The sequence below is a fragment of the Mesocricetus auratus genome, unplaced genomic scaffold (genome assembly GCF_017639785.1).
Source record: "Mesocricetus auratus isolate SY011 unplaced genomic scaffold, BCM_Maur_2.0 Super-Scaffold_100024, whole genome shotgun sequence".
Classification (NCBI taxonomy): domain Eukaryota; kingdom Metazoa; phylum Chordata; class Mammalia; order Rodentia; family Cricetidae; genus Mesocricetus; species Mesocricetus auratus.
In genome coordinates, this window is record NW_024429205.1 from 26,796,799 (window position 1) to 26,812,118 (window position 15,320).

The following is a 15,320-nucleotide window of genomic DNA, read 5'->3' on the forward strand; positions in this document are numbered from 1 at the left end:
ATTCCTTTTATTCTGGCACATTTATTACCAAGTGACTGATTCTAAGCAGTGTCTAACTAGCTATCTACAGTAATAAGATTGGTGACTCTCCTAACCGTCATCAGAGATACTCTATCCAGTAAATGATACAAGCAGATGCAGAGATCCATAGCCAATTACTGTTCATAGTTGAAGAAAAGAGGGAAGGATTATACAAGCCAGATGAGTCATGACAGGGAAATCCACTGAGACAGCTGACCTGAACTCATGGAGGTCCTGGACTCTGGACGAATAGTTAGCGAGCCTCCATGGTACCTACCTAGGCCTTCTTCATGTGTGTGATAGTTGTGTAGACTGGTCTCTTTGTAAGCCTCTTAAACAGAGAGATCAGGACATGTCTAGGCTCTTAGCTGGCTTTTGGGAACCTGGTCCAAATGGAGGTTTATCTTGCTCAGTCTTGAGTCAAGGGGAGGGATCTTGGTCCTCCTTCAATTTGTTCAAGCCTGTGGGAGGCCTGCCCCTTTTGAATGGTAATAGAGAAGGATTGAAAGGAGAGGGGGAGAAGATGGGAAGCAGGGAGAAGATGGGAAGATGGGAGGTGGGGAAGATGGTGGTGATGGTGACTGGGGTTTGCCACCTGGAGGAGAAGAGGGAGGGGAAACTGGAGTAGGTATTAAAATAAATGAAAGAAATGTTCTTTAACTAAAATTAAAAATTTAATACTATCTATTCGGGATGATTTTTTTATTTTTTTAAAATAAACATTTTTTAAAAGCTCCTCAAAGAAATGTGTATTTCTCTGATATTAAAAGTTGGATTTCACCAAACACTGGAAGAAGAATAACAACATTTCTACACATTCTATTTCATGTAGTAATAGAGAAGCAGATGCTCTTAGCTCCTCAAGCCAAAATTATCCTTCCTGAGAGCAAGACCATGCAAAACATCTAAAATGTTATTGCCTCTAACTATCGTTTAATTAACTAGTGAATTAAAATGTATTATTAATTATCAATGAATTCCGCCAAATTAGTTTCTGATTAGTTGTTGGTTTTATTTTTGGTTTTTAATTTTTGTGCTTAGTTTTTAAATATTTAGAGAGTTACTATTGTCCATATTAGTTAGGGTTTCTACTGATATGTTAAAACATTGAGAAACAACGAGGGAGGAAAGGGTTTATTTCATGTAATACTTGTAGGTCATACTCTACATGCTCATCACAGGAATTCAAGCCGGGCAGAAATATGAAGGCAGAAACTGAAGCAAGGCCATAGAAGACTGCTGCTTGCCCTACATACTGGATGTCAAATCTTACTTGTTTACTTCTCCTGACAATGTATCATAATTTGCAATGTTGGAAGTTAAAAAACAGTTGGATCTTTACCATAAAAGGCAACTTGCCAACAGGGATACCAGCTTGTTTAGCCCACCCTCACTTCCTCAATGAAGCACAAAACAACAATTGATGTTAAGAGCAAGAATTTGCACTTATTTTTCAATCATATAGGCCCCCAGTAAGAGGAATGAACACAGGATTCTGTCGTTGATTGTTTTATATCTGATAGAGTAGTTGGCTGAATAGACACAAAGCTAAGTACTAATAGTGCTAGGAACAATGCTGTTTAATAGCTGAAAATGTTACCCTTTTCATCTATTAAGCAGCATACATATTTTTAAAGTTATATACTAGGAGCATATGTTATTAGAGAAGAGTTTGTTATAATAAAACACAATAGAATAAACTGTTAGCAATACCTGTTTCTGTCGATATGAATTCAAATGCATAAGGGGTACTAACCACTAAAGGTAAGCTCTCAGCATTATTATGTACTAGTTTTGAATTTTATCTAAACAATATGAAATATTCTTTAGTACTGATATTTGGAAGTATGAACATCAGAGCTGACCAATCTGCAAGGAATCATTTTTAATAATGGCAATAACACTGAACAATTATGTCATCAGAAGTGAAGTTATATGTAGGCAATTTGGAACCAAGAGATAAGAGAGACCACAAATTGTGCCACAGTTTCAAATGCATCTTTGATCTGTAAGAGAGATTAGAGTCTTTGTCTGTGGACATACACACTAATTCAAGAATGCAGAGCAAACATTAAAAGTATAGATGATTCAATTTTCCATACATTTTGCTTGAGTGGTTAGGATAAGCAATCCTTAGCCTGTTAGGGTAACATGGTGCTGCTCTGTCTATCAGTTTAGGCTGTGGCTATCAAAAATTGGTGATAGTTGTCATTTCTATCCGTTTGGAAGAGAAACCCCTGAACATTCACATGGTTTCCAAAAACTCAGTTGCTCCTCCCCTAGTTTTCATCAAGCTGAAATATTACATATTTTTCACACGGGAGATCTAATGCCACCTCTTCGGACCCACTGCTTCTGCCCATAGAGGAGTGAGTGCAATCCAAATGTGGTGATTAACACAAGATCATTTTTCTCTTACACCATTTTTCATGTTTTGAGTTGTGACTTTCCATTTAAAATCAGTCTCGTCTATTATGATTTAGTACCCTTGAAGCTATGTTTGGATACTAAAAGGAAGTTCTGAGCCAAAAACTAAATGAATTACATAAAGATATATTAATGTAATAAATTATGTTAAATTGTGTATCATCTGAAAGCACATCAGTGTTTAATCAATATAAAGTATATCATTGAGTTAACAAAGTGAAACAGAAGATTATATTGCCCTAAACAAAGAATACTTGTAATAGTACAAATTAATATTCATTAATAATGAATACACACATATGTGCACTACTATACACTTATGTGTATGCACATACATGCACATGTACACACTTAAACACAACATACAGATAAACACACACACACACACACTCCCTAAATACTACTAGGAAGACTGAGTTCAAACCATGAAGCAACATATACTCAACGGTAACTCATACAAGCATGAATATGCTTGCATGAATTATATCTAAGTGAATGCTACTAATAGTAAGATAGATTTAAATAAACAATACAATATTCATAATATAAATGCATTGAGGTAAATATTATTTGATTGCTAAATCATGAACAATTTGGGAAATAGTGTTGTTATTCTCATTTCCTTACTTCTTCAGACCCCTGGAGTTCAGCTTCCAGTTCTTTTCCTGTTCCCATTGTTGTACTTAATTAAGATATCCTCACTAGTTGGTAAACACTCATTGAAATGTCATCTGATGTTAATTTTAAGAGTTCTCTTTCTCCTGCAACCAACACACATTACAAAGGTACAAGTGACTCACTCTGCTGTGTGAGATGAGGCAGACTCCTCACAATGACATTTAACCACTGCTGCATATCCAAGTGTTCATCACTTACAGTGCTAATTCTCTTTGAAAGCTTTGCTAACTTATGTATCTCCATGGAAAGTCATCCAACATATGTTTAAAAGGACAGAATGACTGGGAGTGCAGCTTAGTGTGAGAGTGCATGTCTTTCAAAGTTCAATCCCCACTACTGCCAAACACAAAAAGAAACCTTTAGAAGCACAAGACCCACTTATTGGATTGCTGGGGGTGGTGGGAGGAGATGAGCCATCAGGTTAAGGACTTGCCCCAGAAGAATGAGAACCAAAATTCTATATACAAAACAGTGTCCATGGCTTTCCTGTTCATATTTCCACCAGTGTCATGAAGAGGCAACAATGAATCCACAGACCAAGCTTGCTAGCCAGACTAGCTCAAATGGGAAGCTTTGTGTTTAGCAAGAGACCCTACCTTGAAATTTATGGCAGATGAGAAACAGCTGACCTGTACTTGGCTTTTAAATACATGCTCAAATCATGCAAGTACAAGTACGCCCATGTGTCAGCAAATATGTATGCCCCTGCATATGTGTGCTTGTACACATGTGAATATGCAGACAGACAAATACATAGCATACATGTGAATGAAAAAAACACAACAGTTTACATTAGAATATGTGCTGTGTTTCTTTACTGCTTCCCCATCGCAGTGTAATGCGTTACTACAGTCTAAAAGCCACTGAAGGCATCCAATATATTCAATGTAAACCCATACCTTTGAGAGGATATGAAGCAGCATTCCTTTAAGGGTTTTGTTTGATCATGTATTTTGTCACAGTAAAAAAAAAGCTTAATTTGCAGTGTAATTTTTTGGGTGAAATTCTACACATGTCAGATCTAACATAGACATGACAACAGGAAAGAAATACAATCATTAGAAACAAGAAACACAAAGAAGGATGAACAGAAATTTAACAACATCAAAAGACTAACTTGTATTCTGGCTTCAGGAAGCCATGTGGCTACCCATGAAAGCAGGAAGGACATTGGGAGTTGCAAACATATGGGATAATGAGCTGAGCTTCACTCCCATCAACTTCCCATGATTTTCACTATGATAGCCAAAGGAGGCTGAAAATTGTTTTCAGTGTGCTCAGCCATTTGAATTTCCTCTATTGTGAATTCTCTGTTTAGGTCTGTTTAATTGAGTTATTTTTTTTGATATCTGGTTTCTTGAGTTCTTTATATATTTTGGATACTAGTCCTCTATTGCATTTGGAATGGAAAAAAAATAAAATCTTTTTCCCATATGTAGACTGTTGTTTTGTCTAATTGACAGTGTCCTTTGCCTTATGAAAGTTTTTCAGTTTCATGAGGTCCCATTTGTTAATTATTGATCTTAGTGCTTGTACCATCAATGTTCTGTTAAGATAGTTGTTTCCTGTGTCAGCGCATTCAATGCTATTCCCAACTTTCTCTCCTATCAGTTTCTGTGCATTTTGAAGTCTTTAGTCTACTTGTACTGAGTTTTGTGCAGAGTTATAAACATGGATCTGTTCTCATTTTACTATATGCAGACATCTAGTTAGACCAGCACCATTTACTGATGATTAATTCTTTTTCCCATATTGTATATACGGATGCTTTATCCTCACACTGTGGTGACCACCAATCATAAAAATAATCCAGTTGTTTTATGTAGTGTAAGATGGCCTGGATATCCCTATGTAACCTAGAAGGGACTCAAATGTGCCATCCCACACCTCAGCTTCTGCATGCTGGACCTAGAGGTGAACGCCAACATGGTCATTAAAATAGCGCACATATCTACTTTAATCATATGCTTTTCTAAAATGTTTTTTTCTCCTAGGTATTTCCATAATTTCATTAAACATTTTGACATTGCAAATTCATCCTGAGTTGTTTTAAAACTCTTGTCATATAATCATGACAACAGTTTCATATCTAAATATTCCTCCATTAGCTCTTCTTTCTTGACCATTGTTCATGCTTTCTCATTTCTTTAAAGTATTCTGTTTCAGTTGTACTGCATTCTAGATGTTAGAAGAAAAGGGAACCTAGAAACTAAAGAAAATGCATTTAATTCCATTATTTTTTTTATTAAGGTAACACTGTCATTTTGGAGTACTGGGTAGATCTACACTGCAGTTCACATATTTAGCTTCAATTCATTCACTACTGAATTTAAATACTTTGAAAGTGGAATGGAGGTTTCTAGACCCTGAGACATAAGCCCTAGAGAACAGAGTGTTCTCCCCATCAGAACCCAGTACTCTACTCTAAATGTGGAATGTTTCTCCCCATTTCTCCAGAGTGCTAGCTTTCTGAGGCCTTTCACAGCTCCTTCTGGTGTCTGACTTAACCCCTGACTCTGTATCTACAGATTCTTTCTACTGCACTGTCTTATGCTAACTTCAAAAGACTGCTTGAGTTGAACAGCCAGGATCAGAGTTTCTCATAATTTTCTTGAGTTTTTCTTTCATTGAAAATTGCTTTTATTAATGTATAACATGTTCTGATAGGTTATCCCTAAACTCCTCCCAGTTCCTCTCCATCTCCCCTCCCATCAAGATGCACCTGTCTACTTTTGTGCCAATACCAAACTCTTTTCAGGACTATGCCTCTGTAATAGAACTTGAAGACAGGGATGGTGATGCCTCCAGAAGTTCCTTTATTGTACAGGGTTGTTTTAGCTATCCTGGGTCTTTTGTTTTTCCATATAAAGTTGAGTATTGTTCTTTCAAGGTCTGTGAAGAATTGTGTTGGGATTTTGTTGGGGATTGCATCAAATCTTTTTGCTTTTGGTAGGATTACATTTTTGCTATGTTGACCCTGTCTATTCAAGAGCATGGGAGATCTTTCAGTTTTCTGGTATCTTCTTTAATTTCTTTCTTTAAAGACAAGATGGAAAAAATGTGGTACATTTACACAATGGAGTATTATTCAGTGAAAAAACAAAGAAATCTTAAAGTTTGCAGGCAAATGGATGGAACTGGAAGAAAACATCCTAAGTGAGGTAACACAATCACAGAAAGACATCCAGGGTATTTACTTACTCATATATGGATTTTAGACATAGAGCAAAGGACTGCCATCCTACAATACACACCACCAGAGAAACTAGGGAACAAGGAGGAATTCAAGAGCAGAAGACATGTTCTCCCTGAAGAAGGGGAGGAGGACAAGAACCCCTGAGCAAATTTGGAGCACAGGGCATGGGGGTAGGGAGGTGGGAATGGGAGAGGAGTAGAAGGGGATGGGACTGGAGAGAAGGAGGCATCAGGAGGACTGAGACATGGGAGGAATAGAGCAGGGCATGAAAGGAGATGCCTTGATAGAGGGAGCCAGTATAGCTTTGGAGAGAGGTCTGGCACTGGAGAAATGTTCGGGGATCCACAGGGATCACCCCAACTAAGAAGTTAGACATAGTAGAGAGGCTGCCTTTGATGCCCTTCCGTTATAATGAGACTGATGACTACCTTGGTTGCCATTCCTAGAGCCTTCATCCAGTAGCTGGTCAAACAGAAGCAGGCATCCACAGCTAAACACTGAGCCATACTCCTGGAATCCTGTTGTGGAAAGGGAGGAGGGATGATCAAAGGAATCTAGACCATGCTAGAGAAACCTGGAGAGATAGTTGACCTGACCTAGTGAGAGCATGGAGACCCTAGCTATAAAGCTGATGAACCTGCATTGGAATGAATCAAGCTCTCTGAATGTGGGTGCCAGCAAGGAGGCCTGGGCAGTGTATCGGACCTCTAACAGTGGAGCCAGTGTTTATCTCTAGTGCACAAATGAATTTTGGGAGCCCATTCCCTATGAAGGGATACTATTACAGCCCAGATACAGGAAAAGGGGCCTAGGCCCTCCCTCAAATGATGTGAGGGATTTTGATGACCTCCTCTCCCTCCCTCCCATGGAGAGCCTCACTATCTTGGGGAGTGGGTGAGAGGTGGGTTGTAGGGTTGGTGGGAAGCATGGGAGGATAGGAGCATGAGGGAAAGGGAGGATTCATATGTAACGTAAGTTTCTAAAATAAAAATAAATAAGAAATCAAATAGGCATCTAAGATAACAGTAAAATACAATAAGTTAAAACAATAACAACAAAACAAATCAGAAAAGGACAAAACAAGCAGAAAAGCAGAGGGAAAAGAGCCCAAGAAAAGACACAAGAAACAGATATTGATGCAGAGGTCCACTTTTTCCACTTTAAAGAATATAGAAAAAAACACACAACTGTAAACCACATTATCTATATACATCCATGGCACTCACACACACACACACACCACACACACGGTAAAACGCTTAAATAAATATTTATTAAAATTTAAATGAAAATGAAATAAAACAAAATTAACTTTCAATGTTCTGAAAAGACATTATGAGACAAATACATTGCACAGATGACACCGAAAATTTATTTTCAGTTGGCCATCTACTTCTGGGATGAAGCCTACTCTTAAGAGCAGTTTATTTCCCCAGTGAGAGTCCCTTGAAGAAAGCTAACTTTTTTCTTGTGCAGGTGGCTATCCGTTGGAGGTAGCTTCTGAATGTGGCTGGGGCATGTGCCCATTTCTCCTTTCAGCTCAAGGAGCCCATCCATCTGGTGTAGCCCATGCAGGCCTGTGCATGCTGTTTCTGTCTCTATGCTGTGTTGGCTCTGCTGTGTGCAGAGGACCTTGCTTTCTTGGTGTCCTCCATTCCCTCTGGCTCTTATACTCCCTCAGCCTTCTCTTATTCCAGGTTCCCTGAGGTCTACAGCTAGTGAGTTTGATGGAAACATCCATTGTAGGTCTGAGTGCTCTGAGGTCTCTAACAGTCTCCATAATGACTGGCTGTGGGTCTCTGTAATTATTCCTATCTGCTACAGGAAGAAGCCTCTCTGAAGACAGCTGGGCAAGGCTCTGATCTATGGGTATAGCAGAATGTCATTAGGAGTCATTTAATTGCGACATTACTTTTGTATAACAGCAGTAACTGGGTTTCCCCTGGGTTCCGGGACTATGCAGTCTCAGGTTCTTGATACCGCAAACAGTGTAGGATGTGGGTTCCATCTTGTGGAGTGGACTTAAATCCAACCAGATATGGTGGGCCATGCCCACAGGCTTTCTGCCACCCTGGCATGAGCATATTTTGCAGATGGGACACAGTGCTATATAGCTTGATTGCTGCTTACTTTTTTCCTCTGGTATCATGCAGAGCACCTTTTGGTACCAAGAATGCAGGTCGGTGGGAAGACAGGCTATAGGTCAGCACTAACTTGACTTCTCCATGTTCAGTGTTAATTTCCACGTTACAAAGGCCTTTGTTTCTTGCTGGGAGAAAGTGAGTTTTCCCTCACACAAGATCTTTTAACTTTCCTGTAACACAGCTGTGCTATCTCAACTTGTCTTAGACATGTGAGAAATGTGTGAAGAAACTCTAAAGATCAATGAATAGTCTTTCTTTGACTGAAACAACTGAAGATGTTATCTGTCCCAGCACCCTCAGCCCTCTGTACAACTATTTAACATTGACTGATTGAATTTTGTTTCTTCCTGTTAATAGTAGATTGTCTTCTTCACAATATTCTGACAAGATGAAAGATACTATGATTCTGTTTTTTCTGTGATGGGTTTGTCATTTTATTTAATTAAATAGGGTTATGGTTCTTTGTTTTCTCAGCACTCTGAATAAAACTTTATAGGTGTTTTGATTAGTGTAAGAAATCTGTCTAATATTTTCCTTCTAATTTATGAAGAAGACTCGCCGCATACATTATTTTAGTTTTTACCTGCAATCTGATTTATTTTGTTTCAGATTCTTCTTAGGTAACAAATATATTTTATTGCTATCTTTTTTCTGTTCTCGAATTATGGAATTTTTCTCTATGTATAGCTAGACACTCAGTGGCCCCTAGAAATTTAGTTTACATTTGTTTTTGTATCTCTGTATTTTTGTTAAATTAGCATGGGTCTCTTGAGTTACTATTCTGATAACTCCCAATTCCCCATTCTCAGAGAATGTTGAATGGTTTCTGAGATTCCATCAGCTTTTCATCTTGGCATATCATATTTTTTTATCTACATGATACTTGGAGTTTGAAGTCATTCTGAAGGTGAATATTGATACTGTTCATAAAACCAAAATTAGTGTTTGTATTAAGAAGTTTGGATGATATTGCTTTGGAATGTTAGATTATATATGTGTCTGCTTATCCAATCTAGCTAAAATGAGGTTTCTCTGTGGGTAGTTTTATTTACACTGGATATTTCATTTTACATTTCAAACCAAGCCTTTAAATGATTATTATTCTTGTGTCCATTGTACTAGTAATGATATGAAGTATTCATTCTGAATATAGAAAATGAGCTTGTATTATTTTAAAAGCACAAAATTGTAGTGTTTGTTGCATTCAATTTAAAGCATGCAGAGAAATCACAAGCAAAGTCATGTTTAAAGGATACACAGAAATGCTACATATTCCATAGTATAAATACACTTGAATTTATCTTATTTTTCTACAAAGATTAAATTCTGAGTTCAGGTGTTTTTAATATTTCAGTATTTCTATGATGTATGGAAAATGCCTTTATACTTACTAAACATTTTACTTTAATACGTGGTTTATAATTTCATGCTGCATATTTTTACTAAAGTACATATTTTCTATTCCTAGGCATTTACTTTTGAGTTTACCAAAGCTTCTCTACTATAATTATTGATAGCACCAGTGAAAACATGATACTGAGATGAAGTTATTCTCTCATGAACTTTTCTAAAAGGACTACATACATTCAATCCATTTTTATGTAAGTACATCAAGTCCCTTTTTTGTTGTAAAAATAAAAATACAAGCACATCATTTCTCTTCCTGAAGGAACACAGCCACTTAACTGTCTATTCACAGGATGTAATGTTGGCTAATAGGGAAGAAAGATAGGTGGGACTAGGAGTCAAGGAGGATTCTGGGAAAGAGAGGCAGAGTCAGGCACCATGTAGGCCGCCAGAGCAGTAAGAGGTCCAGACCCTTTTCTCTGGTAAGAGAAATACTTTGAATAAAAATTATGGGTTAAATACTTAAGTCAGAGCTAGTAAGTAAGAAACCAAGCAAACAGTCAACAGCTTTATAATTAATATAGTATCCTGTGTGTTATTTGGGGGATCAGAAAGCATGGCTGCGCCCAGGTGACTGAAGGGGAAAGCTACATTCTACATATGGTGTCAGCATGTGGTATATAAATTTCCATGTAGAATGACAAAAGTTTAAAAGGGATTTTAGAAACAAAAGAACAGAGAGAAGCACGGCTTCTTGGTAGCAGCATTTTTCTCAGGTGGGCTCTGTTTTGCTAGAGACAAGCAGAGACTCACGTGGCTTGCTTAAGTGAGTCTTCCTGACTCAGCATAAGAAAACAAAAAAGCAAGGTTTTTGCTCTGCTAACAACAATTGAGTGGTGTGCAGAGCGTCTGGCAGTGGCAGTGATCCCATCTCCAAGCCTGCACCATGCTGCTGGATGTCAGCATAGACTGAGGCTATGAGCTGGAGTCAAGCTTTTGCCAGCCATGTTGGAAAGCCAGTGGCTGTTTTTGCTTTAATTTCAGCAATGTTCTTTAGCTTATAAAAGACACATGGCCAGAAAAACAAAGTTTTCAGATGAAGAATAATATAGAAAAATAAAAATAAATAAATTAGCTGCCTTTAATTCCAGCACTGGGGAGGAAAACATAAACAAAGAGGGTAGCTGGGTGTAGTGGCACACGCCTTTAATCCCAGCACTCCAGAGGCAGAGGCAGGTTGATTTCCACAGAAATACTGAGTCTCAGAGAAAAACAAATAAAAGTAAAAGAAATAGAGTAATATAAGCCACATAAAGATGGAAAATAGACATAAAGTCTGGATACTGTATGCTATTGTGTTTTTCAGTTGTTCAGTGGATAAGGAAGGAACAACTGCTGAAATATACTTGATTATAAATACTGCTGAATTAATCCAACTTATATATTACAAAAATGCTTTGACTTCTAACTTTAAATATAAGGACTGGTTATTTGGGAAAAGAGTTTTTGTTGATGTTTCCATAGAAAATTGAAAGCTGTGATTCCTTCCAGGTTTCTGTAGTTTGATGAACCAAGAGCCCCGGAAGCAGTGGCCCAGGTGATCCAGCATCTGAAACAGCTGAGATGATGCAGCCTTGCAGACTACAGAAACAAGGACTTAGCCAGGTTTCTGAGCTCCGTTTGAGTTTCGTCATTATCCTTGTGGTATGGACAGCACCGCCTATCAGCAGGAGGCAGTTTGGAATAAGCAACGTACAAATTCCCAAATATTGTTTATAAATCTTTGTTTTCATTTGAATGGGGTTGCTTATAATTGGTTAATGATCACAACCAATCTCTTTCTAAAGGTAAAAGGAAATTATGGTATGGAAAAGAATACCTTTATTGGTATGGTTTTTCATTTATTGATACAAATTCATGGTCAATTTTGTGATATTTCAATTATATATATTTCTCCTCTTGATTAAGCATTGTGTTTATACTTATCTTTTAAAATGCAATGCACAATTAAATACAGATTAGAGATAGTTAATTATAATAGTCAGAATTTAGAGTTAGGTTAGTTAGGTTTTCTAGATATAGAGATATATTTAAGATAGCTAGTCTTCAAACCTTTCAAAGACCTTCAGAAAATGGCATTTAAAATAGATTAGAGTTTTCTTGACAATGAGAAATATCTGCTCCTGACAGCACCAATTACGTCTGAAAAGAAGATGGGCATCGAAGAGATTTGTCATAGAGTTTGCTTTCAACATGGCAAGATCAGCCATTTGGGCAAGAAACTGCTCTTGCCTATACTGTTTGACTATTGCTATATAAACTGGACATGCAGGCCCCACAGGAAAGTGACTGCTGAACTCAAAAAGTCCTACAGGGTTCCTGCTCCATGGAAGAGTCTACAAGACCTTCTACAGGACACAGAAAAATGACTGACAGACTGCCAATGCAGATGGACAGTTTGAAATTTCTTACTTTGCTGAGAAGTCTTCCAGACTCACTGTGGCCTATGGGGTGAAGATGGATGCCCCAACATTACAGAGGAACTTCGGTGACTGTCCAGGCATTGAGATGTCTCTGTCAATTCTAGCATTTATGTATTATCCTTCTGTGGTCTTTGATGGAGTTGAAGACAGATAGCTGTAGTAATAGTTTTCCTTTGTTATGATAAAAGATAAGCTACATATCAGACTTTAGACTCACAAAGATAGGATAGATTATATTTTTTAAAAATCTTACTAAATGTTAATGGACTAAATACTGTAGCTTTAATTCTTACTTGATAACTGTTCTGTTATATATAATTTAACTATGTTAAAGTTAAAACCTTTCTTTTTATTTAGACAGAAAAGGGGAGATGATGGGAGATGTCATTCTGTAAATCTGTCTCTCTTATTGGTTGTTAAACAAAGCACTGTTGACTAATAGGGAAGCAGGATAGGTGGGACTAGGAGTCAAGGAGGATTCTGGGAAAGAGAGGCAGAGTCAGACACCACATAGGCAGCCAGAGCAGTAAGAGGTCCAGACCCTTTACTCTCGTAAGAGAAATACTTAGATTAACAATTATGGATTAAATACTTAAGTCAGAGCTAGTCAGTAAGAAACCAAGCAAACAGTCAACAGCTTTATAATTAATATAGTGTCCTGTGCGTTATTTGGGGGTTCAGACAGCGTGGCAGGGCGACTGGCATGGAAAACTACACTCTACACTTTCTCTTTCTGAAATTCAAGTTATATTTTATTCAGATTTAGTCAGATTTTAAAAGTATTCATTTGTTGTATGTCATTGGACATGATTCTATGAGATATTTAAATGTGTATATTCACAAAGCTGTCAACAACATCAAGTGCAGACCTGCCCTGTCACTGCAGGCAATGATGTCCTTCAAGTTGTTTGCATCTATAGTCCTCTTCCCTCCCCTTTGCTTAGCTATAAGCCCTGATTCTTTTTATCATTTCTAATTTGAATCTTAAACTTTTCATGAATTACTAATAATTTAGTAAGGGACATTCAATGGTGCTAATTACTCTTTGGTAAGAATGTAACCTTGATAAATATAAATGCAACTTATTAATTTAATAAGCACAGCTGTAGATATTAAATTTACCACATGAATTCTCATTCTATTTTAAATGCAAATGAGTCCTAGAAGATTTGCAGTGGACATCTAAGCTCCATTTTACATTTTTGGTTTTGTTTCAAATCAACATCATTTTACTGTCTAGAATAAGAGGTTTAAAGGGAATACCCTTATTAAACCATTAAAATAAAGTATTCACACACAAGTACAAAAACTACAACATACTAGGATGGCTGAAACCATAAAGATAGCTTCCATATGGATATTGTTTTTTGAACAAGTTAAATGTTTCTTTCAAACTAAAAGGAATACTTCATATATGCAGTACAAAGCAGTCGTTGAGGTAGACTGTGGTTATTTTCAGTATAGAACTGAGTGTTATGGATCAGATTATAGCACTAAATAAAAATTTTGGTCAGTATAGTTTAGCATAACACTGCCTGTTATTTCCTAGTAAAGATGTCCTTAAAGGGAAGTCAAATATTTGAATGGGACCTTTGTTTTCTCAATGCATTTCTACCCCCTCCATATTGAGAAAATGTTCACTTGTGCCCGGTGGTGGTTGTGGTGGTGGTGGTGGTGGTGGTGCACACCTTTAATCCCAGCACTCAGGAGGCAGAGGCAGGCTGATCTCTGTGAGTTCGAGACCAGCCTGGTCTACAGAGAGAGTTCCGGGACAGCCTCCCAAACAATACAGAGAAACCCTGTCTCAAAAAACCAAAAACAACCAACCAAAAAAAAAAAAAAAAAAGAAAATGTTCACTTGAGTGAATTGTAGGGGTGTCTAAACCCTTGAAGGAAATACAGATGCCTGTTAGCTATTTGTGGTTAGAAATTAGAAATGATTATTTCTTCAGGCAGGATACTTGTGGACAGTAACTTGTGACAGGTGATTAAATATTTTATTCCTCAATAAATTAGTCCACCTCAGATTGTATTCATCAGAAAAATGAAAACTGACAGAACACAGCTGAAGAGTAAGGGTATTATTGATTGGAATGGAAACTGAATTCTATACCTTCCACAAGTCCTGCTTTACCAGGCTTAATTTATATCATGAGGAGAAATATTCAATTTCACTTTCTCATTGTCTGGATCTTACTTAGCCCCAAATGATGTTCCTGTTCCTGATTTCTATAGTTAAGTATCCACATTCTATTCTCTGTTCTCTCTTCTGCCTTGTATGGTATGTAGTGCTCCAGAAGAATGTTTCTCATTAATATACTATCCCCTTCATTTCTTCCAATAGAATAGAAGTTCCCATGAAAAAGATGCCTGTGCCTTGTTGTTATATTGTGATGACAAACTGTCTGCTGTGTGGATGAGCAGATATCTAGATGGAGAGAACTACTTTGAAGGGTGTTTCACAGTTCTGTACAAAATACTCTGATATATATGTGTAGTGGAAGAAATAACAACAAGAATAATGCCAAATACAGTTGATATAGTGCAGTCTGTGTTTTGGTTTTTGTTTTGATACAGTGCTTGGGATCTTATGTATTCCTTCTGTGCATAAGAAAGAAAGCTTACAAAATACATCAGGTTTCTTGTATTCTGGATTGGCTATGGCATGGAGATGCTTAGCTCTCGAGTGGTGATGGTTCCAGCAATGTGTGAGAAAAGAAAACAAGATTAACATTTAGTGCAATGTTGTAGAAGACTATAGAAAGAGATGAGGCAAGAAATAATAGCCAAGGCAGTATGGGAACAATTACTACAAAATAAGACTTGATACATCAAAACATGGTTCCACCAAGTGGCTTCTATGCATCTTTTTAAAATAAAAGAATAAGAAGAAAAATACTTTCAATGATGTCCATAATAAGTTGGTTTCTAAAATAAAAAGATACTTAAAAAGTTTCTATTTAATTACTAAAGCCAAAAATTAGCTCCCTTTAATATGTTTGTATAAAGTTGTCTTTACATACA